The following is a 26,195-nucleotide window of genomic DNA, read 5'->3' as shown; positions in this document are numbered from 1 at the left end:
GAGCTTTAGCCATTGTTGTGTTTACAAGACAAGAAGTGATAATACGCCCTCTGAGCAGCGCTACACCTTCAGGGCTGCCTTGATGCTACAGTGACTCGGTATCGGAAAGTGGCGACACAGGCCAGTCAGGCCGGGGCTAGCTGGTTAGCATTCTAACTTCAGTAGGAGAATGGAAGTAATAGAATAACGCTCCTCTAGACTAGCAAGTACAAAGCTGAAAATGTTGGCTACATAGCAAGAGAAAAATAGCTCCTTTGAAGCTATAAAATGCAAGTTCTGAAAATCAAGCTAGGACTAGTTAGAGACCTCCCAACCCTCCCTCTCCCTGCTTCATTATGCTCCACCCAGAAACCTTAAAAAATAAATTCCAAGCTGCAAAAGAAGAGGTGGTGGAGGTGCCATGGTGCTGGTTCCTGCTCTCATTTTACTATTTCATGCAGTTATTCATTCATACTTTCTGCAGTTTTCAACCTTAACTTCAGTTTTATGCTGATGGAAATTTGGTTTGCAGCTACGCAAACATGTAGATCACAGGAATATGTCGACAAACAACAACAATCTATAGACAATCTAAATAATCAAAGATATAAAAGAGATATTAAATCTAAAATAAAACATAGGCTATAAAAACATAGTAAAATGAACATAGGTCAGAGACACTGGAAAGAATTACCCTGATTTCAATCTACAAATCTCAGTTTCCATACTGATACTCAGCACATGCTTTATCCGGGAGTCCTGTGAATTCCCTGGATAACCATATTGTACAGATTAATGCACATGGCAAAACATTTCTCCATTTCAAATAAACTAATGTCAAATTTAGGTAATTGGGCCAAAGGGATTTATCTCTTCTGAGGCCACACACAGGCTTTGAATCATCGCATGCAAACACAACATAAAAGTTCAGTTCACATTATGCCAGTTAATTATCAGTTCTCAGAAGTTTAGATGCAACCACTCTAAGCCACATAACAGCCAATTAGGAGGCTGTTATAAATGCAGAGCCACTGATTTGCTTAGATTTGATTCACTGACAGTTAAATGTAGCATTAGGCAACCAGCAGGGACTAAGTTTTCTGACATTTAAAGGCCATGGTATAGAAGTGCAAATTTGAATGGTGAAAAGTCTTTGTGGCTAATCATGACTCTTCTTTGTTGGTGTCATTTGAATTAGCAAAGGCACGGGCCATTTTTATTTTTGCACATATGTGGACTTGATGCCTCATCTCTTCTTGGTAAATTATTCAGCAGCTCTCTGTGTGGATCCATCTTCATTTCAGCTGGTCTAACAGGCTGCACTCACGCTCTTCTTCATTCATCCCCAGACTCCATTTACCTTTTTCACTCTTGTCCCTCTCCAACCAACCCCTGTTCCTTCCCTCTATATCTTACCATTTCTCTGTCCCTAGATGGATTATGGCCTCAAGCTGACTGTTGGGCACTGCAGTGGATCAAAACATAATTTTCACCCATTTACTTTGGCCTGAATCGACACTGTCTTTTTCTCTTCCCTCCACTGTTCTACTTCAGAGAAAGCTGGTCTGTTTTTCTCTCACTTACTCACAGCTTCTTTTAATTTATTACTCTTTCTCTGGAGTCTGCGCCTTGATGAACCATTGTTTGTTGTTCAGTTTCTTTTTTAAAGCAGATGTATTCTGTGTTAAAGTCTCAGTTGCTTAATGACTTACCATTTCTGTCTTTGCCCGCTGTTCCTTCCACCCACCCTGCTCTTTGCTGTCCCTAATCATGCCACCTCCACACATGCACAAGACCACCATCCTCATGAGGTAATAGTCAGTAACCTCCTGTTTCTGACATTTAACTGTCAAGCTGATCCACCCTCTTACCCCTTCCTTTCTTCTCTCTTCTTTTCTATCTCACACTCAACGCTCCCTATGAACCTCTCTCGTCTAACCTTTACTTAAAGCCAGAGGATTTACACGCAGATGGAGGAAGTAGATTCCGCTCTGTTCTCTCTTCAAACCACTTAATATCTCTGAAATGCCGCTGTGGTCCCACCCCTTTTACACCAGATGAGTTGGCGCTATCTTGCTTCAGTGTGCTGTGACCTTTCAAGCAGATATGTTCGTATGTGGGGCAAGTTTGTGTAAACGTGGGCCAGTGGTTAACCCATTCCTTTTTACATCAAAAGTAGTGGGTAAGTGGGTTTTTTTTTTTATTTGGGTAAACCCGCTAAAATAACGCTGCCAACTGAGTTTCCCTTTCTGTTTGAGAGGACACACACACACAACTGCAGACAGCAATATAATCACATGGAGTTGTAGAGCGCACACCTACAGATGCAAACACAGGGGACAAAGAGTGAGCTGCTAGCTGACGTACAGACTGGTAAAACGGATCTGCTGTGTCTTATCCCCGTGATTCTGCTCCTGTAAGTGTCGGCGGCTCCGTGAGAGACGCCTCAGACAGTGATTGTGTGTTTTAAAACTTATTTCGGGGCTGTGCTCACACTTTCATCCTTGAGTGCAGTGTAGCTGCCGTGCAACGTGCTGGGCAGGTGCCAGGTGTATTTACAGTGTTTGTGCTCCAAAAGACGTCACTGCACAAAAAAAAAGGCACAAATGAACGTGTTCACCTGGGTGTTGTTTACATCACAGCCGATCAGGATTTTTGACCAGTGTAAAAGGGGCTTTGTCTGTGTGGTTGGACATGTGAGACATGTTTTTCAGGTCTTTGGACCAAGCTCAGTTTAATCTGGACCAGTCACTGTTGCTAAGGCTTTCTAGAGTTGGAAGGGCCAAACAGCTCTGTTCGAAACGAGAGACCACTGTTTGCTTCCTGTGACTAACATTAGCTTGGGTTTCTTTAAACCAACACTGTTATTGCTCCCTTACCTTCACCAAGCAGGCTCAGTTACTTGAACCCACACGAGACAGTGACACAGTTTTGGAGAAGACTGACAAATGATGTTGTCCTGCTGTTTGGGGACTTCAAATCAGAAAACATTTGTGCTTTGGAGCAATTACAGACGATGGATTGTATGTTGTCATTTAATTCAAAGGAGTTGTTGGGATCACATGATTGAATGAAAAGCTATCATTACTTCCTTTGTGCAGTGCATTTCCTCCTCTAACAGAGTGTGTGTTTGCATATTTGACAGTGAGGTCCAAATGGGAAATTGTGATTGCCAACATTGGGAGATATATCGATACAAGGCCAGTGGAAATATAGTGTAATGTGCCTTTAATTAAAACGATCATTTATAATTCAGTACTGTCAGGTTTTGGGGCAGACACTCCTCAGTTCACTTCACGTAGTTGTTCCCCACGTCCGTCAACCACAGTGAGAATAAATGTGGAAAGGCAACAGAATTTGTCACAGGGTTGCCTGTAGCAATGTGAGTGTTATTATGGTCTATCTTTCATTTGGTGTGTTGCCCACTTATTAATATATTTAATATCTTAATATGAGCGTCTTTTTAACTGTCACAATTTAACCTCCGTATGTTGATGGGAATAATAATCATCTTTGTAGCTTTCAATCATTTTACAATCTGTTCTTGCTTAAGATGGAGAAGCTGTGAACTTCAAAGGTGAAGCTGTCTTCTCGGTCTGTTTATCAGTCAAACACAGACACAGTGCCTGCATACATAATCAGACACAGTCTTGTTATAATCAGGTATGGAATTTGCTAATAAATATTAGGAAGTATTTGACCAAACACAATTTTTCAATCAGGAAAAGGACACTTGGTATGCGCACCTAATCAAGGCTGTCTGGTTAATTTAAGTTTTGCATTGATTTGATCTTTATCTCCACCCCCCACTCTCCCTGCATGTTTCTCTGACTCAAATGTAATTTAAAGTTTTACTAACATCTCCTTCTGACTCTCTTCTCCTTCTCTCCTTCAGCTCTACTTCTGAGATTTCCTGCTTTGGCAAATAAAACCATTTGCTGGGACTCAACCTGTTTGAGTGGACGCAGATAAATCCGATCCAACCGGAGCACGCAACGCACAGAGACTATACCACCACCAAGACGACCATTTTAGCCTCGCCCGGGGAAAATAATAGCAGAAGACTCATCATTTTGAAACGACAGCTTGTTGACACATGTAAAGAACTCAGTACCATTCACACCCAGGAGGCTCAGTGAAGCTCTACCCAGCCCTCGACGTCCCCGACGTGGCAGGACTTCTCTCTCTCTTCCTAATCTACTAAAGTAGAGGTGAGTGAGTCAATCCACGCTGTTCTCTCCCATATGAACACCCCCCATTACATTCTTGTGTAGATCGGCTGTCATTTTGACTCCTATTCAGTTCTAGTGAGGCATGGAGTTTCTAATAAGTCCAGTGCTTTGGGCAGGGTTTGACAGAGCAGCCAGCCTTAGCTGACGGCTCACCCACTGAAGCTCCTTTTAGCAAAAGCACTTGACAATGCCCAATGGCATTTCAGTCTGAAACGCACCAGCATGTGAAGGATTTTTTTTTTTTTTTTTTTTTTTTTTTTAAATGGTACAACCAATTTCTCGCCAAAGCAGCCCGGCCGGCAAAAGGGGATGTCTGTTGCCATAGCAGCCAGTGCTGATCCCTAGGCATGACAACAATGTGATTTTTGGAAGGTGTGTTAATGGAGAAGACTTCTTAGATTCCATATATTTCCTGGATCTGTCATTTTGGCAGGAACATATCGGTAGCTTTGGTTACGTCATTGTCAGGTTGAAGTTTTGTGCTGTCATGATGCATGATGCTGACATTCACTGGCATTCAGATGAAACTACAGCAGTGTCTGTGTCGCGTTTTAGCAGCAGCCTATATTCTGTGGTTATTTTGGTTTAGGTTGAGTTTCCTCCGTGTCCTCTACGATTCTGTCCCACTTTCGGCACCGTGCTGAAAGTTCTACAGTAGGAAGTGTTCTTGTTTTGAAAACACTACTGGGTTAAAATCCTTCTTCGCAAATGTAGGCTCTGTCCTAGTTCTGCAAGGGGAAACTGGGCTGTATTTTTTGTTGTTCATAAATAAATATGTCTTTAAGTTTCACCATCCTTATTTATCTTTTTGGAGCTCTGAACTCAATCACAAGCTGAAATCATAACACAGATTTCTATGCATTTGTGTCCCAATTCAATTCAACTTCTATGGTTAAAATTACTGCCGGTATATTTCTATACATAATATTTGCATCTGAATTGCACAGAATCCACTATCCCACTTTGATATCCCATTGAGACAACTGAATAAGCATTGTATTTTATATCAGCTCAAATCCGCTTTGTCGCAGTTTCTGTCAACATTCATGACAAATAGCAGCTCGATAAAGTGTCAATTTTTAAAATAAGAAAGTGCATATGTGTGAAGTTTGCTCCGGGCTTACCATGCAGTCTTTTATATTATTTAATCTTTAGTCTCTGCCCATGATTGTGTTGACATCCTGTCAGAATTTAAGATGCTTGGACCCATATGCAAACTCAAAGACTGGCATGTGGTGTTCAGAGATTTATTAAAGAAAAGAACAACACAAAAGACTTACCTAAAAGGTCAAAAAAAAAGGACGATCAGGTAGGGACTCGAGTAATCTAAATGAAGAATGAAATGGGAGGAAGAGGGGAAACGGAAGAAAACCAACGGGAGCAAAACCGGAGGTAAACAGACAAAGACAGAGGGGAAGACAGAGAGTTGCACTAGGGAGGCAAGGGTAAAATAACACAGGTGAAACACAGTCGGGTGGGCAGACAATCACAAAGTAGGGCAAACAAGACAATAAGACATTTAGTTAAAAGTGTAAAAAAGTACTAACAGTAACGCTCAGTCAGTCCTCCTGTACACATTCAGGCTCATTATGTGTGTAAGTTTCCATTTTAACCACCTGAGTCTATTTATAGAGATATAGATATTGACTTAACAGCTACAATAATACCAGCTGTTAATATGTTTCTAACACACATTAGTTTAAATATGAAATACATTTTTCAATAAAATATATCTTATACTTAAAGTGTAGACTAGACTGTTAAGGCTTCTTGGATGGTTTGAAAATCATATGTACATGAAACTGCAGCTTTTAATCTGCATTTAAATGTGTGACCTAATATTCAGAAACCCAGAAAAGCTGCATGTGGCTGAACTGACTTTCTTTCCCAGAAAGCTTATCAGCTAAAAACCTTCAGATCTGCTTTGAATTCACTTATTCATCATCATTTAATGAGTAATTTCCTAATTTAACAGTGTAAAATCTGATTAAGATCAAAACACAGTATAAAGACTCCTGCAGGTATGTACCCGACACCGCTCTGGTTGTAGATTTTTTAAGTGATGTGCTGTAAATGATTTTTTTTTTTTTTTTTTACACAATATCAGGATGCCGAAGCTCTCCATTGTGTCAAGGTTTTTGATCTTTTATTGTGAAGACATGCTTTCTCCTGCCATGTTCGGCAACAGATTTCTCTTAGATCAGTCCCATCAGGGTCTGGTGCTAATGGATCAGCATGGCATGCAGCTGAGTCATTTGACTGAGGCATTTCAAGTCACCTGAAAGCAATGAAATATGTCTCACTTCCTGCTGAGGGCATGGAGACAACCTGCAGAAGTGTAATAAGGACCTAAACCTGATCAAACAGAGCTCTCAAAGCTCATCTGGCACGCAGTGTGGAAGCTGCTTAATTACTTGGAATGATAAATGTTCCTCCACACAAATATGGCCAGCTGCATGTTTAAGCCCTGTTTGTTAATCTCATGATACTGATCATCTGCTTCGCCTGTTTTCCCACGAAGAACAATGATCTCAAAGTTTATACAGTCGGTCACCTGCAGTGGGATTTTTCAGAGCCTTGTACGTAGTCACCGTCTCATTTACTCCTCAAGACTTTCCCAAGCATAGTTTTTTACTTGTCGGCTACTGGGCTCTAAATCGCTAAGCAAGTGCAACCTTTGAGAAGTTGTGTCCTCAACATGGAAGAGTGGCTACTTAATATTATGGGCATTCAACTGTTGCCGGGCAACTGGCACCAAAAATGGATCATGCGTGTTTTTTTTTTGTTTTTTTGTGTCTTTTTCATTTGTTTATGGACAAAAAACAGGACCTGTAGCTAACTCACAAACTCATCAAGATTAAAGAGTCATGAAACAACGGCTGATCATTCTTAACCTTTCGAAATAAATCCCACTTGATGTCGTTATTCAACTTATTTGTTCATAAAGTTGAAAGATTCCCTGACTCTCCCTTCATTGGGGCTTTACATCAGACAATGAAATTTGTCAGCATGAGCAGCTCTGACATTCAGAAATATTACTGTGACTAAAACCCAACCTGGCTCTTTTTGTCTCGAGTGGATGTTACAACAGAATGTGTTGGACAGACGACAGGAGTTTACATTTCCCAGCTCTTGTTTCTTACTGTTTTTTCTTGTGTTTGGCACAAGGCTTCTTTTGGACTCGGGTGTTCACAGTAACTGCAGGCCAGAGTATTCTCCTGGAGTTTTTATTGCTTTCTCTGTGGTAAATGTGTGCGCTCTGCAGAACAGCAATCATAGCACATATTTCTGCTAGAGACTGCAATGAAGCCAGCAGCGGAGCTTACACCAGTTCGCTTGGCAGCATGTGGATCTAGTTTATGTTTTTGAACTTCTGCATAATTTGGTTCATGCAGCCTACAGAAAACTTCCATTGCGTCTATGCCTTTAATATCACTTCTGCAGAAGAATAAATTTTAAGATACATCTGAATTACATTTGCAATTCAGCTTGTTTGAGTTGCCGTGCTTTATGACAACCTGTTTCAAGCCTCCCTCCAACGAAAATTAAGTTTATATCCTTGTTAAAATATCCATATGATGTTTTTTCTATAATACAAGACATATCATGGACAAAATAAGCAGAAAAACGCCATAATCGGGCATTTCTACCTTGGAACTGCAGTGAACCAATGACAGTCTCATAAAAACAGATTGCGACAACCAGGGATTCATATATCATATAACATAAGGAACCAATCCACTCAAATTGTGTGGAAGGGGCTCAGGGCAAAATAACCCTGAAACCTTGTCAGTAGCCTACAGGGAGCCAGAGTTTGCAATAGCTCAACAACTAACACTGTGTCAGCCACTACCAGTTACAGGCTCATGCACAACATGAACAAATAAAAGATGCTAACTACGCTTACTGTTCTGATACATCTGCTTGTTGCGACCTTTGATCACAAAAGCCTCCTCCTCTAACCATCTTGATACTCTCTGCTCTTTCACCTGCCAACCTAGTGTGAGCAGAGGTGGTGGGCAGGGCACAAGGCCTCCTGATCCAGATTTCTCAGGAAGGGAGGAAGTGTGGATCTGCTTCCAGCCCCAGTTTTTGAATTTTTTTCACTCTTTAAGTGGGAAAATCACATTAAACTAAATATAAATCATATTTAGTTAATCATATTTTCGCATGGCTTAAAACATATCTGGAGAGGAACTTTAATTAGTTCTTAATGTCTGTGATTTAATTGTAGAATAGATGGAGTCTTTATCAGTACTAAAATCAGCTAGCACAAATGGACATGAACAAATGGATATAGAACATGAGGCATTTGGATGTTTTACTGCATTGTATGAATAATATAACAACATGTGTCCTTATAATATTGGTCATTATACTGATGAAAGCCAAGATTTACTCTCATTAACTTGGATGAGACATCTGGAATAGGCAATAAATTCATTTTAATTTCATGTACAGAATTCTATTTTTTTTTTTTTAAATCAATAGAAATGTCTCATAGAGTTGCTCACCTCACGCATGTGTGAACTGCAGAACAGACAAGTGTGATCTGCCCCATCTTTTTAGTATGCAACGTGTTGTTGTGATCCTGACGTGACTTGATTAAATGCCAGAGGCAAGTTTACTCAGTGTTCACCTTGAGAAGCACACAACACATCACCAGTTGTCTATTCAAATCTGTGAGTGTGTGTGTGTGTGTGTGTGAGCAAGTCTGGATGCATGTGCATCGACAGAGCTGTGGGCTAACTGTAGGCAGGTTTTGGTGGTGGAAGTATGTGTGTGTCAAGGAGAGTGCATGGATGGCCGCAGGTGAGTCTGAATGTGTGTGTATGTTTTTGGAGAAAGTGTCCTTATTGCACTGTGTGTGTGTGTGTGTGTGTGTGTGTGTGTGTGTGTGTGTGTGTGTGTGTGTGTGTGAGAGTGTGAACGGGTCAAAATGTTTGTTTGTATGTGGTTTGTGTGCAGAAGTACCGACAAGTATGTGTGTGAGAGAGCGCTGGAGGGCGGTGTGCATGTTGTGTTGTGTGCTATGATTACAGTATACTGTAGCTGTGTAATAGAGGCAGAAAGCATCGTGTGTGAGAAGTCAACATCACCTCTCAAATCCTTGCTGTTCACGTCACATCTTCCTGATCACCATGGCGATAGCTCACTGTGACAGCACCGCTGTATTTGGGGAGAAATAACTGTTTGCTGATAAGGACTTCAGTGTGTGTGTATGTGTGTGTGTGTGTGTGTGTTCTGCACTTGCACACTTCTGTGCATTATGGGAATCTTGAGTAATGCAAAACCAAAGCTCTCTCCACCTTTCCACTTCCTTAATCATCTTTCACCCAGTCTCATGTTGAGTAATGCACTTTAATTCTGAGTTATGAATATTTAAGTGCTACTGTTTGTCCCAAGTGAGTGAGTGAATGAGTGAGCGATGTAACATAAATGAGGGATAGTTGCATCCCTCTGAATAATATATCTTTAAGCTGAGTGGAAGCGTCAGGGACCTTTGGGTAATGCATCTTCGGTTCACTGATAGATTAACAAATCAGCTAATTTGACTGAGAAATCAATCAAAGCTGTGAAGAATCACATCCACTTAATTGGAATGCACTTTGGATCAAGACACAACTTAAGGATACAGGATGTAAAGTTGAAGTAATCGTGCTACTTGCTCCCTCTGCCTTTGTATGTGTGTTGGTTAGAGTCACTGTATTGCTTCTAATGTTGGTGATATATCATTGTAGGCTTATCTATCCACTGCTGCAATTGCCAAGTCATGCTGAATAAAAGCGGACGCTAAATTTATAAGCTGCAAATGTTGCGCCTGCGTTTGCTTTAGAAGCCAGCGTTTAGAGAAATGTGGTCGAGGCTTGGACGAGGCAGGCTCAACAATAAGCCCCCAGGAGGTCTCGTTAATCTGTTTCATCACCTCTTCATCCCTCCATCCCTTCAATCCATCCAATTTTTTCCCCCCACTCTTCCTCTCCATTCTGCCAGACTGGAGTGCCAGGTTCTACCATGGCTTTTCGAACACAGGGAGAGGCTGTGGAAAGCTGCCAAACACTCTCCACGCAACCTTCCCTCTTGCACACACACGCAGACGTAAACTTGCCATGGGCCACGTTTCATCAGGAGGCTCTGCTCCACTTGGCTAGCTCGCTCCTGCTACCCCTTCACTGGGGATGTTCATTTCTCGTCCGGCACCTTGCAGCGAAGCCCAGGTGGAGCCGGCGGGGCTTTCCTAGTTCAGCCACTCCACAATCGACCCACAAATCCTGGATACCCTCCTGCTGTGTTGCAGTGCCTGCTGGGAGGGGAGGTAAGGCGGTAAGGAGGGGAGGGAGAGCCATGTGCATTAGCCATGCTAATCTCATTAGCGCGGCCATGATTGAATCCTGTAGGAATCTGCCACCGCTGCCTGGAGAGACGGAGGAGCTGATATATTATTAAAGGGTTTGCTCTGTCGCAGGGGATGTAGAGGTTGAGAAAGAGAAGATAGGAAGAAGGAGGGAGACAGACAGGCTGCGAGTGAAGGAAGGAACGTGCAAAGAAGATAGAATAGATGCACTTACATTGAAATGCCAGTAAAGGAGACAGTTGCAGTGTCAGAGAAATAGACAGAGAGAAAGATATGCAACCCAGCACTATAACAAAACTATATAAAAAGAAGTGAATAGTTAGATCAGGAGCAATTCAGAGAATGAGGACGATAAGGAAAACAGCATCTCTAATTGCTCTATTACAGCAGCAACGACTATCACACTCATAACATAGTGTTAGAAGCTGAACAGGTACAAAAAACAGCATGCTCACCCCAAATTAAACAATGTGAAGTTACAAAATAAAACAAATACCCTTATCAGGAAGGAAGGGAAGCATGACTGAATATACTACAAGCTATAGCCGCAAGCATTTAAATTGGAGCAGAATTTAAAGAAGAAATCCTACACTGCACTGCAAGGAGCTAATGAAAATGTTATAGTCATGCAGCAACAGGGGCACAGGCAGCTGATGCTTTATGTGACAGGCATGATACAGAATATATTCAATTAGCTTCAGGTTCTTGAAACAAAATGCAGAGTTGGGAGCAGTGAAAGACAAAGAGGAGGAGGCTGAATGTGAGATCAAGCTGATTCTAAATTAAAAGAATAAATTTAGGCATAAATCATTCAACTGAGAGATGAGTGTTTCCTTTAGGAGACTTTACTCTTCTCACTTTTTACTCACTCTTTTGTATGTTTCATCTTTCTCCCTGTCCCCCCTGTCACTTAATGGCGACTAGGCCCTTTTACAGCCTCCCCTGCGGATCCACAGGACAAGATACTTTTGAAGTCTCACTAGAGAGTGGCCATGTAAACCTGCGACTGTCCAAACAAAACCTTAGCTTCCGCCTCCTCCTCTCCTTTCTTATCCTTTCTTCACAGCTACAGGTTAGAGGGTTGTCATCTTCAAAACGAACCTTCCTCTTCTGTCTTCCCTCTTTTTCTCTTGCCTTCCGAACTGTCTCCCTAGTCCCTTTAATATCTTTTTTTCCATCCTCTTCCCCTTTATTTTTTTTCCTCTCAAAATCTCTAATTTGCTCCTCCTTGTCCCCGTTTCATGTCTGCCTCTCCCAGAGGAGTCTCTTCTTGTTTTTTGCTGCTGCTCCAGTGGCTTCTAACCCTTAAGTTTGGGAATCATAGTCTAAGCAGACTGTTGTTTTACTGTCTGTGGTTGGTTGGTGTCATCTTCTCTGCTGCTGCAACTCCGATAAGTCCTGTTCAGTTTTTTATGTGTGTCTCTTGGACTTTCAGTGAGTTTTTTAAGTTCCAATTATCTCTGCGTGTTGTGATATATCATTTAAGACCTAAAGTCAAAATCTCTTGACAAGAACATCTAAATGCTGCCTGGCTGCAGAAATCCTGCTTCCCCTTATTCCTCTGTCCTTTCTGTGACTTGCACAATTGTAATTGATGATCAGTTTGATCTCCTCTCACATATCAGTCCAGGTATTGTTACCTTTACTACTTATCTATATATATACGTCTTCGTTTATTTTGCCAAGTCATCATGGTCTTTTAATTGCTGTTCACTGGGAATGAGAGAATTATCACAATCCACTGTACATGGCAGAAATACAGATAAACAACAATCCCTCTCCTCCAAATGGAGGCTCAGTTTGAGGAGAGCCATGACTAAAGGAAGCACGAAAATGCAAAGCTTACATTTAAGAGAAAATGTGCTTGATTTTGACAGCAGGAAGGCCGTTGGGTCATCACAGACAGCCATGCTAACTGAAGGTAATGTAAGTGTTACTTTTTAGAGACGCTCCTCCTGTTAAAAAGGAGCCCATAGGTCGTCTGTGCAGCAGGTTACTATAACCCATAGTTACGTTTTGTTGTTAGGCGACATCTAGTGGTTGTAGTAACTATGACAGGACATGATGTAATATATAGAGCGACAAAGTCTGCGTCAGGAGGAGGTTGGGGTGGATGGATGGGTCAACAAAACACAGGATTATGACAAAGGAGAGCAGAGTTCGATTACTGCGTGAAAGTAGCAGTTTAGTTGTTTCTGTTAACCATGACAGTTTGACAAAAAGAACTTTACTTATTTTAACCCAAATCACAATCTTTTTAACCGGTAGTTTTAGTGCCTAAACCTAACCAAGCCATGGCCGTTGCTACAGGAACCATGGTGACGAAAGTAGCTGCGCCACTGTTGGTACAGTGTTAATTATTTTAACCATGACAACCGAGATCTGGCCTCTATCGTGGCACTAGTCCACTATTCCAGGAGGGTTGAAAAAAATTACCTATATGGTTGTTCTGCAACTTGTTGACTTTTTAAAATCTATGAAGTTGTTTTATGAAACAAGTCTTATGAGATGTGATTCTGTGCATTGAGACAGTTTGCCATCTTGAGCTGGGGTTGGGTCTGTCTACTTTGGTCCAGACTGAAACATTTCAGCATCCACTGGGTGGACTGCCATGTAAGGAAGAATCCTGTAGATCCCTTTTCCCTCTAGCGCCACAGTGAGGTTTACATTTTTGACTCTCAAAGTCAAATGTCTCAAGATTGATTGGTGCAATCATTCGTGTCACCCTCAGGATGAGCTGCAATTGCTTTGGCGATTCCTTAACTTATCCTCAAGCGCCACCATCAGGTCTAAATTTCAATTTGCCCATTTCCTCAGTTTATGACAAAATACCTGCAAAACTGTTGACATTCCCATCAGCCTCAGCTCCACATTATGTTTATTACTAATGCACATCAGACCCTCAGCCTTGTTGAAATGTTGATTAACTGATAGGTAGACTTGATGTTAAACTGCTATAGATTTTATCAGCTTGACTCTCTATTATTTTTCTTTCTTCTTGGTTATTCTCTCCTGGTTTTCAGTTTGTCTCTTCTTCTTCTTTGTCTTTCCATCCATTCTTTTTTGTGTGCCTGCTCTGTGCCCTTGGCATGTCTGGCTCTCGGTTTATTTGCTTATCCATGTTGTCTTGTCAGAATCGCCACTGAAATCGCTCTAATGCCAAAGACATGTGACACAAGCCAGTCATTTGCCCCGGTGGACTGATGCCAGGCTGTTCAACAGACCTCTCTCAGATCTCTCTGATTCCTCCACTCGTCACACTGCTCATCTTCTCTTTCCCCTTTCATTTTCTTTCATTTCCATGTTCTTCGATCTCCTGACTCCTTCCCCCCTACCTCCTTACATTGTCTCTTTTCATTTACTTCACTTTGTCACACAGATGACCTTTCATTGTGTCCCAGACTCTCTGTCTCTCTTTCATCATCCTTTACCTGTCTTTTGATTTTCTCTCTCTGTCTTTCTGTGTATCTTTCTTCGGTGGATTGCTTGATATCTTTCGTTCTCTTTGTGTTGTTATCTCTCAGGGGTCAGAATAGGGCTCCATGCCTGTCTCTGGGCCGCAGACTCACCATTATGGGGCTGTGGTGAGGTGTTTAACCATCCAGTCTTGTAAATCCTGGCCTCCCAAACCTTTAGTTTTCCCAAAAGTAAAAGATAAAAATGGGATGTCATTTTTTTTCACTTTCCTTTGCTTTATTCTAGATTCATGATGTCTGATGGCATTTTGGAGATCACTAGAGACAGAGCTCTGTCATTTTCTCTGCGTATCTGTCCTCACCTCCTTTTCCTGTGTCAGTTTTCATCAAAGTTTCCACAGTAAAACACATTAAAATTGATGAAAGATTATTTTCCCTTTGACTTTTCATCAGTATTTCTAAAAACACTGTAGATTATGTCTATTATGTTTGTTCATATGCACATGTCCACTGTAGTGTGACTGGGGTTAAGGTCAGAAATCTGGTCTCTCCAGACAACTGAAGTCCAGTTGTCGCCCAGTCAGATGTTGTTAAAACTTGAGACTCTACAACCAGATATAATGTCACCTGAGAGGAATATATTGTTTTTAGTCTGGCTTCATGCCTTTATGTTTTTGATCCAGCTTAACATCAAGAGTGCTTTAGTTACCCTGATCATGTACCTAGGTCATCGAGTTTTATCCTGCGCAGTTCTTGGCTGTTCAATTCTTTGAATGCCTGTTTTGTGTGGTTCACGGAGTGTGAAGTTTTTTAACACTTTACAAAAATGAAATCTGACAGTGATTTAGGCAAGAAGGATGCCAATGGGAGTTTATGTCAGGAAGGAGAGAATGAAATGAGGAAAGGAAATGTCAAAGCAATCAATCACAGCATCCTCAAATATATAGCAAATGTCAGTTTTGCCAATCTCTATGTATAGTGGAAGGGATGATGTAATAGTAATGGTAAAACCTATAGCCAGTTCACAAGAACTAGGTCCTGCCCACCAAGGAAAGCTCTTCAGGCGCGTGGCGGGATGTCAAATATAACAAGGTTTTACTTAGAGACATGTTTTTGCTTTCTATTTACAGTATTGGTTTAGTTCTCACTTCGTGCCTTCATTTTATTTTCACCTCTACCTTCAAGCTTGTGCTCCTCTGTCAACCTCAGTCTCTCGCATTCTCCCTCTCCCCTCCCTCTCTTTCTCACCTTTCTCCTCACACCTTTTTTCCTCATCCCATCTTTCTTCACCTTCCTTCTGTGTCTGCCTCTTAATTTACACTGCTATCATTTTCTCACTCTCTCCTCCCCTTCTCTGCTTCTTCTCTCATTTTGTCTCTCATCACCCCCCCCCCCCCCCCCATCTTCTCCCTCTTCTTACTGACTGGTTGGTGATGCATTCATCCAGCCGGGCATTAATTCACATCAGCATAATGATTCACCCCAAGTGCTCTCTTTCTTTCTTCCTTTCTCTCTCCTATTTTCCTATCTCATTTCAGAGAATGCTTATAATTCATATCTGAGCTACTAATCATACCACCACTTCCCTCCCTGTCTTTTTGCCCTTTCTCATATGTTTTCTCTCCCATTTCATAGTAAATGTTAAGGCATCAATCTGTGGTATGAACCCCCAGTGTATGGCACTGTAACATGTGTAGCAATGTGAAAGCAGAGGTGTAATGAAGGGTAAATACTGTTTACCCGCATCTCAAAATGTAAAAGGGAGGTCATGCAGATGCTACAGGGTGTTTATGCAATTTACACGGGTGAGTACACTGTCTTGCACTTTTTCTGAGATTGTTTTTCCTCTACTTACTCATGATATCTTCTATCCATTGTTGGACAAAGTTGCTTTCATACAATTATTTAAAATAAAAACCTACAAAATTGTCTGTTGTGCTGGGAAGAAACAGTGTATCACAAGTAGAAGAACAACATTAGGGTGTCATAGGCAGGGCAACACAATAATCAATGTAGTGAGAATATACATCTAGAGTAGAGTAAAAAATTAAGGTGTAAAACACATAACCTGTTTACTAAATTAACATTACATTACATTTACTCATTTGACAGACACTTTTATCCAAAGTGACTTACAGGTGAGAGACATCACTACAGCTTCAGTGCAGTAGGAGACCTTGAAGTAAGTACTATGCGCTAAATCCATTCAATAAATGCAAGGAGATCAAGTAACAACATCAGTACAATGTCAGTCAACATGAGCAACTGCTATTAAAATATGCCCAGAGGTTAGTATTAATAAGAGAACATTAAACTGAAAACAAGTGTGTAAAGAAGCAATTTAGCAAATATATAGGTTGCGTCAGCCTGGCGTAGCCTATAAGAACAAATAGAATTGTAGAGGAAGAAAAAAAAATCTTTTATTTATATTTGTCATTGTGTTGTCATCAGTACTGCAGGCCAAACTTGTCAGGAAAACTTTTAGACAGAATCATCAATCCTCTCTTTACACCTTCTGTCGTATGTGGAATACATTTACATGACGCGGCACCCGACCTCAGAAAAAATTTATTTGAGGTGTTTGTATGTTACTAGTGTTACCTCTTTTTTTTGGGGGGGGGGGGGGGGGGGGGGGGGGGGGGGGGGGGGGCTAATAGCCCCTACTCATAAGTTTCTGGAGTCTGTCATGGTACATTAAAAAAACAAAACAAAAAAAAACTCACTGTACACATCAGTTTTCAAACTTTCAACTCTTCCACTTCAACTGAATGCAGCAGCAGCGAAAGTCACAGAATGAATTTTTGTTATTAAAAAGCACATTTGATCTGGATATCTTATGGTTTTTGTGATGATAATAACTTTATGAATATTCTGGTGACTTCTCCAAAATCCAAAGTGATGACTTACCACAATGCAAAGTGCTGCGAAGGTACATTGGCTTGCTCTTTTCAGGTGTTTCAAAATAATCATGGGACGATGTTGCAGAAGTCAGCTAGTTTTTATGCGAGGGCCAAGAATTTCTTAAGTCCAGGTGTTTTTGAGTTGGAGAAAGAGTCCTTGACAATCATAAATTTAGGGGTGGCAGCGAAATGTGTTATCTCCAACCTTTCCCCACTCAGATTTCCCCATCTTATTCTCTCGGAACCTGGTCTTCTGTGTCTGTCTGGTCTGTACTGTATTTTCTGTTTTGTCCCTTGCCTTCTCCCTTGCCGACTCTTGGAGCATTTCACTCTTTCTTTCTTTCCTTGAGTCACCTCCTCCTCCTTCGGGGTCACTGCCATCCATCTAACAAGCAGCAGACTTGTCTTGTCATGGTCGCCCCAGAGAGAGAGAGAGGGAGAGAGGGAAAAAGCAAGAGAGCGAGAGTGTGAGAGAGAGCGAGAGCTTGTACATGGGCAGACAAGACACCCAGCCAGGCTCCCCTCGGCATGATGCGTGGAGGCTGGGGATGATGGAGATGCGTGTTATGTGTGCGTTTGGGTGGTGTGTATGAGAACTCGTGTAGGCGCACTTGCAACCCTTTAGGCGAGAATGTTGCATCTGTAAAATGACAAATCACACTTATCACCTCAGCAGAATCATTAAAAAGAGCTGGAGGCTTTGGCATGTCTGAGACAGAGACAGAGAGCAACTGTGGTTAATGACGAAAGCACTTACATGTATTTATATCTCCACATGTGTGCACGTATTTGCATATTTAAGTTGTTCAGCCAAAGGACAATCTTTCAAAGAAGTGACATTTAACCATAGCATTTAACCAATGCGTCACACTGTGCATGAGGAACACATTTTATCCTAATGGGGCAACAGGTCTACAGCTTTGAGCATTTTATTGTAGAGCACAATTAGCCCTCCAGTTTAACATCTGCTGAGCAAATATTTTAACAACTCAATATGTTGAGCGAGGTTCAGTGGAAAAACAAGCTGAAAACAGGTGGCGGAAGGAGAAGACAAAGCTGTAAATGTGCAAAGTGTAAATAAAATATTTGTGGATGTGTCTGTGTTTGATAAATGGTCGTGCATATTGTTGTGTTGTCATTAAATGTGGGGCTGATAGTGGCAGAAGCTTGACAGGCTGTTACATTCAGGCTGTGTCTGAGTTATCTGGCTTCACCAAACCCAGCAGTGATGATCTGAGATGACTGATATCACACAGATGATTTTCAAATGACTCTGGTAACACCTAGTTTATCCAAATATGAGAATGTTCACAAGCTAGAATCACAAAAAACTAAGATCCTGCATCTTAAATGGCTTAAACAAAAAAATGTTCAAATAACAGGAGAGATGTGGAGAATATGTACAGTATAAATGAGCATTTAGTGTGTAGGGGAATACATGTATGAAGATGTTGCAAAGTGGAAAGACAAAGAAACAAAACACATGAGGTAAGAGCTCTTACAGGAGCTTGGAGCTCCTTGGAGCTTGGAGTTCTGCTGATGGCACAACCCTACAATGGTGACAACAATTAGGCCAAATGTCAATATGGTGTTCTTTACATGATACAAGACATATAATGGTCAAGTATTTCCGCCTTGAAACTGCAGTGTAGCAATGACAAGAGTTTGCGTTTGCACAAAGACTGTGTCAGCTGCTGCCAGTTACAAGCTGGAAAGCTAATTTTATCATCGCTGATTTTGGTTCAACAGACTCCTCATCTGAGTCTGGGTCTGAATCAGGCTCAAACATGTGACTGAATCGCTCCGATGTTTCTGCTAATGCTAACCAACTTTGTACACGCTGCTCTCTCACCGGTCAACCTAGTGCAAGACGCAGTGGTGGGTGGGGCACGAGGCCTGATCGAGAATTTCTCAACGAGGAAGTGTAGATGTGCTTCCAACACCTTTTCAGAGTTTTTTTTCATGTGTGAAGACATGTTAAACAAAATATTAATCACAGTATTTTTTTTGTTTACTTTACAACATGTGTAGCGGGTAACTTAAAATATTTACGCAGTGTGATCTGGTACTTTTACTAAAACTGGGTGTGACTTCAGCTCCATTCCTACAGTGACAGAGAAGTGAAGCATGTCGTCTTGGGGGACAGATTCAGGAAACATGCATTTTGTTATTTTGTAGTTTTTCTGTGTGGAGACCCACTGGTGTCCGTCTTGGTGAAAGATGCAGAGATTTACTGTATGTAAGTACGGGACTATAAAGAGCTACTGGATGCAGCACAGCATGCAGAGGTTGTTGGCAGTATAAGATAACTTTTGCAAACAAGACAGAACTTCACTGGAATGTGTCATAATTATTAATTAAAAATGTCTGGGGGGCAGAATACCAATTCCTCGTTTCCACCAAAGGACAAATATTTTTCTTTCTTGATGAACAACTTGACTCAGCAGCTATCTCGGCTACAGCTAATGGAGTCATGGGTGAGGCAGCTTGCTGATGAAGTATTGTCCAGGACTGTGATCACACCACGAGCAATCTGTGAAAGCAGTGATGTGATGGAAGTGTTTTAGTTTTCCACAAACAGAAAAATGTGGCCTTGGGAATTACATATTTCAGTGGAGGATGAGATGCTTCCTTTCTACTCAGGTGTTTTTATTGCTTAGTGTGGTATGTGCGCCTGAAGGAATAAAAAATTAACCATGTTGTGCAATCATTCGCATCTCTCACGCTGCCTTAGTCAGGACCCGATTTTCCTCTCCCACCAGCTCCTTTTGCTTGTCTGATAAATCAGAAATGATCGGTGCTACCAAACCCCTGCATCTTAAACTCTTATGTCAGCAGATGAGTCAATCGGCTTCTGATCCACATCTATGGTCTGATACGAATATCAGACTGTACCAGCTAAAGAGTAACTACTGACCTCTTTAGGAAGCTAACTTTAGTCAGAACTAGAGTACACTGTGTATGATTGACAGAACCAGCATAAACAGCTTCTTACTTTGTGTACTTGCATGCATACGCTCACTGAGCACTGTATTAGAACATCGATACTGCACAGGGCCTCCCTTTGCTCTCAAAACAGACATATTTCTTCATGGCATGGATCCCACAAGATGTGTGCACTAATAACGTGCTTGTTGAGTGTACAGCTGCTGAATTAAATAAACGTTTGACCGATGCCTGGGCCGGACTACACAATATCAGCCCCATAACAGGCGCCGGGAACGAAATTGAGCTTCAGGTACAGATCTCATTTTATCCCGCATGTGTTGTTGTGAGAGATCAATGCACGGAACTGAGCACTCTTACACACAGCTGTAAATCTGGCAGTGTGAAAGATGATGGAAAAATGGTGTTTTATTTGATCTCAGTGAACATGCAGAGTAACCACTTAACTATCACGCTCAGGTCAGGAGCATTCCACCTTTTGTTCACACCTGTGGATGTGATGTTTGGACACCCAAAAACTGGCCCTTTTTCTACCTACCGCAAAGGACAAGCATAGATCTCATATTCACAGCTGAGCGACGTCCACTTTCGTTCATAAAGCTGCACTTACACATTTAAATTTTGTTTTGTTTGTTGTTGGTGCTGCGAGGAGCAACGGTGAGGTCGGAGCTTCCCTCCCGACAACCTATTTACATCACTCAAGTCGTGAAAGATGGCAGGCCATGATTGGTTAGTGTCCAACAAGTGTTTTGCTTACATCTCTCTGCCAAGAATTCATGAATGAATGATGCCTAATTTGACACAGGGGCCATTTCGAAAGACACAGATATTGTGTAATATGATCCCGGCTTAAGGCTTCACATCCTGATACAGCTTCCTGCTTGACACCTCTTCCCTGCCCTTTCTTTTCAATAGGAAGTTTGGTTTTTGCAGCATGCATGGACTGATCTGATTTTGATCTTTTTCTCCACTGGAAGATCTGAAACCTACTTGAATTAACTTCACAGATTCACATTGGAAATTGAGTTGTTGCAGCAGATAAAATAAAAATAAATAAAAATGTGATACGACGAGGAAAAACATTAATATCCTGGGGTGGAAAGAGTACTGGAAAATTGTACTCAAGTACAAGTACTGTCACATAAAAGAATGTTTACTCCAGTACAAGTAAAATTACTTGTGTAGAAATGTACTCAGATACAAACACAATGAATGTCAGTTGAGTTGTAAACATTACTGCGTTACATTTTTAAAAGGGCAAAGAGGAGGGATAAAAAATATGGTGATCTTATAACAGTTCTGTCTTATTAATATTATTAATTGATATAGAGATTTGTTGATTCAACTGTATGATCATTTTTAAGGATGTAGTGAGTGGTTCTGTTCAGCTGTGTTGCATTATACAGAGAGGAGTTATTTAGCCTACCTTCTATACATGGGAGACACCACGACACAGCAGGTGTCCAAAGACTTTATGTGGCAATATTAAAATACATAAATCAAACAGATGCCACTTATTATAGAATTAACAGCAGAATAAAGCAGCAAAGGAAAGAGATGTGCATACAACATAAACTTCACAGCGACAAAGCGCAGCTGACAAATGCAGAAAAATGCTACGTTGCTGTTGATACTGTACAGTGTTGCACACACTTAACGTCTTAACGTCACTCTGCGTCTCGTTCACCACAAAGTCCTCCTCAGTCTGCTCCAAGTGCAGCGCATCCTACTTCACAATGCAAATTATAAACAGCCCACTCAGCCTCTGTCTCACTGCGCTCCTCTGTATTTTAGCGTTTAGCGTTAGCCAGAGCCATTTGTGACACTTAACACGGTCGTCGTGTGGCGCATCCAATTAGCAGCTCCGTCTCTGCTGCACCTGCTGAGTTTAGTTTTTTCATTTTTGGGTCAAATTAAAATGTAGTGATGTATAATACTTAAGTAGTATAATTTTTTTACTGTATTATTACAGTAATGAGAGTAAATGCAATTCGTTATTTCCACGCCCGGTAATATCATAGCACTTATTCTTGGTTTTTACATACAGATCTCAAAGAAGTTTTCAGCACAGACTGACTCCAGAACTTATCTTTTATCCTGGATCAATTCTGTTTAATAGCATCCATCATCAACAACCACATAAAGCAAAAATACAGAATATGTTCCATCAGATTCATTAGTCACACATGTAGGTGATAATTAACCTAACAAGATACACAAGCATCTTCACTCATGTCAACTTATCATATGCAGTACATCAAGAAAATTACTGGTTACATCCCTTAATGAGAGACACACAGCTCCTGCTTGATTAGTGCAAATCAAGCAAAAGGATTTGCATCATCATCTAATCCATGAATAAATATGTATCACCAAGGCCTCTGGCTTAATATTAATAAATGGTCAAGTCACAACATTTGAACATTAAGCGTCATCAGTCATCATCAGTTTTATGAACCTGGAGATGCAGCTCACACATGTAATTACCCGTCATTACGTTGGTGGAAATGGATTAAGCCTTAAGTCCTAATGTTTCTGTTTTCAGACCATAATACATTCAGTCAGCTTCTCCAACATGAGGCAGACATACAGTAAGTGCGCCTCTAATATCATTTCAACATCAGTGATTTGATAAAAGTTTCACTGCGTCATTGTCGCATTAGCCTGGTTGGGTCGTGCTGAGATTGTCCACCTCCTGCATGTTTCTGTCTGCTTGGCAGGGAAAGGATGAGAGGGTGAAAACAGCCGTGGTGAAAAGGTATGTGGACAGAGGGAGAGGGGGATAAAGCCTTGCAGAGATAGCCGGAGATAGAGGCCAGGAAAAGACGGATGACTGGGAGAAAGAGGGAGAGAGATGTCCACCAAATTGGTGAGGAAGCTCAGCCATCCAGATCTAATACGGACTGTGAGTCACTGGGCTCACCAGGCGCTGCCTATCAGCCGCAACATAACAAACTGGATTACTGGTGTGTGGACATGTGTGTAGACATGTGTGTGTGTGATTATCTCTTGGTGCTGGACAAGCTTGCCGGCTGCCAGGCTGACTCTCTGGCCTACAGACTGTTTGGCAGGAGAGTTGAAGAAACTTTCACTTTTGAAGTCTTGTGTTTTTTTAACAAGGCTCTGCGCCTCGAAACAAAACAGCAGGAAAAGTAATTAAAGCTACACAACCTCCAACATCTCCCCATTATCACACACTTGCACCCTTACAGACACATGACACTTCTGACATTTAAATACAAATATTGTCTGTATTGGATTCACAAATGCAACAACATTTGAGGCAAAGATTGAAGAATGTAACAGGTCACATGACATGACTTTTATGCAGATCATTAAACCTGCTCATCGATTCAGGAAAATGTTACCTTGTAAACATCCAAATGGAAGTTTGCATGAAGCTGTAAGAGGAAAGGGAGAAAAGAAAAAAAAAAAACAATCAGATGAAAATCGAAAACTATATCTTCAAGTAACAAGTCAACATTTTTTAGTCGATTGCTGTTAAGAGCTTAAAGTGATAGTTCAGGTTATTTGACGTGGGCTTGTGTGATGTGCTTGATCAAAGTCGATGTGTTACCTGCAGTAACTGCAGATCAACGCGCTTCAATATCAGTTGAAGTGTACGCTTTAGTTTGAAAATTTTCAAAATACTACACAACTTGCTTCGTTTTTTTCTATTTAACCTATTTTTTGCTGTTAAAGTTGATGGATAAATTCTGCGGCTTTGCTTCAGTAACAGATGAACTGAGTCGTCAACATGTTGGAATCATTATCATCATTAACAAACAAAATTAAGATCCAGCTTAACATCACAAACCTAAACATGACTATTAATCATCATGTAAAAAAACAAAAAGCATTTTCACAAAACATGAATGAGGAATTTTATTTCTTATATTGGCAAACTGCATCACAAGTAATGGTATTAAAATATGTAAGGCCACAGTGTTAGTTCATGCTGAACACTGAACACTAGCAGATCAAGTCATGTACCGTGTCTTCGCCCCACTGTTTAATGTGTTCAGCTTCACAACAGCTACAATTTTCTGATGTTTTGTCAGGCTGAGCAGCCCCCACAAGACGAGGTTTGAACGGTCTCGCAGTCTGCAGCAATCTGCAGAGAAGGAGAAAGAAAAAGCAAGTGAGATGAGGAAATGCACAAACTAACACTTTCCTCAGAGAATGCATTCAAATCTACATCATAACCAGGAAAGGAAAAACACCCAAATATGCACTTTTTAATGATCCATCACCATCTCTTAATGGTCTTCCTCCATTTCTCTCCCTCTCCTTTCCCTCCTCTTCCTTCTTTCTGTCAGATTTCATCAGCTGGCCCTTCTCGGGGCTGGTCTCTTGCTCTCAGATTACACTACTCCCCAAAGGCCAGGCCCTCCTCTAACATCTTCCTCTGTTTACCCCCCTCTCCCGCCTGTCTCCTGCTCTCATGGGGACCAAAGTCTTCCCTCCGTCCTGTCATCTCAGGCCCCCATCTCCTCTGCTTTCTTTTCCTGCTTCCTGCCTCCAAAGACCAGACCCATGCCTCGGCCCCTCTGCTGTCCCTCCTCCCATAAAGTTAAATAAAACTTTTCCACAAAGGAAACTGGGTCATTGAAACAGCTAATGTTGGGATACAACAAGATAGAGACATGGATAATTAAACCCTACACAAGTCCATCTTTTATTTTATTTCATTTTATTGTAGTCACTACCAAACAATTATTTAAATGTAAGGTTAAGATGAAATGGTCATTGGATAACTAAAACAACTGAATTCAATCCTTCATCCTTATAAATGAATGTAATTTGCCAACCCCGACCGTCCACACAGGGAAGAAGAAACAACGTAATGTAACACAAGTGAGAGCTGTTATTTTCTCGTTTCCACCTGACAGTGAATATGTATTTTTTTTTTAAGTATGAGCATGATTGTTCTTTAACCTTAACCAATATTGAATATTGTAAAATCATAAGATGATGAAGATGTTTTTTTTCCTTCAACAAACTAAATATAAAATCAGCTGTTAACAAGCTGTTATTGAAAGTGAACATCAGGGGGTTAACAATCAGCAAATATTAGTTGCACTGCAGCGTGTCTCCAAGAAATTACATTTCTATACAAGTAAACTGCAACATCACATATTTATCATCAAATATGGATTCATATGGCTTTATTTTGGAGGGAACATGTTTTGATGGATGAAAGCAGACTACAGCAGAGCCACTAGGTGGTCTGGGGAGGATGGTGGGCGTACAAAGCTCACAAGTGTCACTCCAGAGACCTGGGTTTGCATCCAGAGTTCTGTGTAGTGATGCTCCAGTCATTACAAATGCATACTGAACCACAGAGGAGGTACTTTGTACAGGTGCCAATGGCAGGTGTTTATATGTGTGTGTCTGTGCACAGATGTCACAACCTGCAAGATACAGTCACAAAACTTTACAGGTGTGTAGTTGAGATCAAAAAGAATTCAAAGGCGGGTGTGGTGACTGGTGTGATCCCATCACAAGATGTGCTCTAGTATTTGAATACAACAGACCCACTCTGTTCCCAGATCTGCTGAGCTTAGCATGTTTTCAGCACTAAGGGTTTAGAAATTAAAATTCAAGGAATATTTCAGTCTTAACAGTATTTTTCCTTCAGCTCCAGCTGCTGAGTGATAAATGACTTGATATGAAATAGATTAACATTCCTTAAAACATGGTCACTGGGCAATCAGAATAAACTTTTACAATTAAAAGTGCTCTGTGCCTGTCCAACACTCTTCCACAACATGTTTGATACGTTTGATTGTGTTTTGTTTCAGTTCCTTCTCTCCTGCTGAGCTTAGATATTTTGTCTTAGATGTTTCTCTCTGTTGCTGCTCTCTTATCTGTTTCTCTCCTCTTTTCCATCTTGTCACCTCCTCTTTTCCTCCCCTATCCATATTTTTAATCTGTTCTTTTCTCCACTCTTGTCTCCCCCTTCATTCTTTTATCTCCTTCTCTCCTCTTGCTTAATTGCCTTCATTCTCTTGTTTCATCTCCTTTCTCCTTCCACTCTCTCACCACTTCCCTCCTCTTTCCATTTTCCATGTTGAATGGAAAAAAAAAGCAGCTGAAGAAATGGAAAAAGGTGCAGTGAGAAGGACAGAGATAAATGGACAGAGGGGGCGTGAGAGGGAGAGAGACATTACAATAGAAAAAGAAAGATAGAGATTCCAATTGGCATCTCATTTAGCCTGGTGTGTTCTTGCTGGCTCAGCCCTTAGGCCCCGTTAATGACCAGTATTAATGAAGCTCCCTATCTTCATTACACACACACACACACACACACACACACACACACACACACACACACACAGGCGTTGGACACATAGATGGACAAAAA

At 41.1% G+C, this 26,195-nt stretch overlaps 1 protein-coding gene across 5 annotated transcripts in view; it reads left to right on the top strand.

Annotated features, from left to right (window-relative positions):
* LOC139636271 (protein phosphatase 1 regulatory subunit 29-like) overlaps nucleotides 1-26,195 on the top strand; it is a 265,139-nt gene that overhangs the window by 101,221 nt on the left and 137,723 nt on the right. For 3 of the 5 annotated variants that reach the window (XR_011694377.1, XM_071504167.1, XM_071504171.1), the window contains exons 2-4: nucleotides 3,875-4,190; nucleotides 22,374-22,419; nucleotides 22,549-22,697. The gene's annotated coding sequence lies outside the window, so the exon portion shown is untranslated. The remainder of the gene's footprint in view (nucleotides 1-3,874; nucleotides 4,191-22,373; nucleotides 22,420-22,548; nucleotides 22,698-26,195) is intronic. The other 2 variants (XM_071504169.1, XM_071504170.1) reach the window with 2 other exon arrangements.

Source organism: Trachinotus anak, unplaced genomic scaffold (assembly GCF_046630095.1).
Source record: "Trachinotus anak isolate AG129_WGS33_773 ecotype Australia unplaced genomic scaffold, CSIRO_AGI_Tana_v1 ptg000019l, whole genome shotgun sequence".
Lineage (NCBI taxonomy): Eukaryota > Metazoa > Chordata > Actinopteri > Carangiformes > Carangidae > Trachinotus > Trachinotus anak.
Note: the sequence above shows the minus strand (reverse complement) of the source record. Positions and strands in the feature narration are given on the sequence as shown.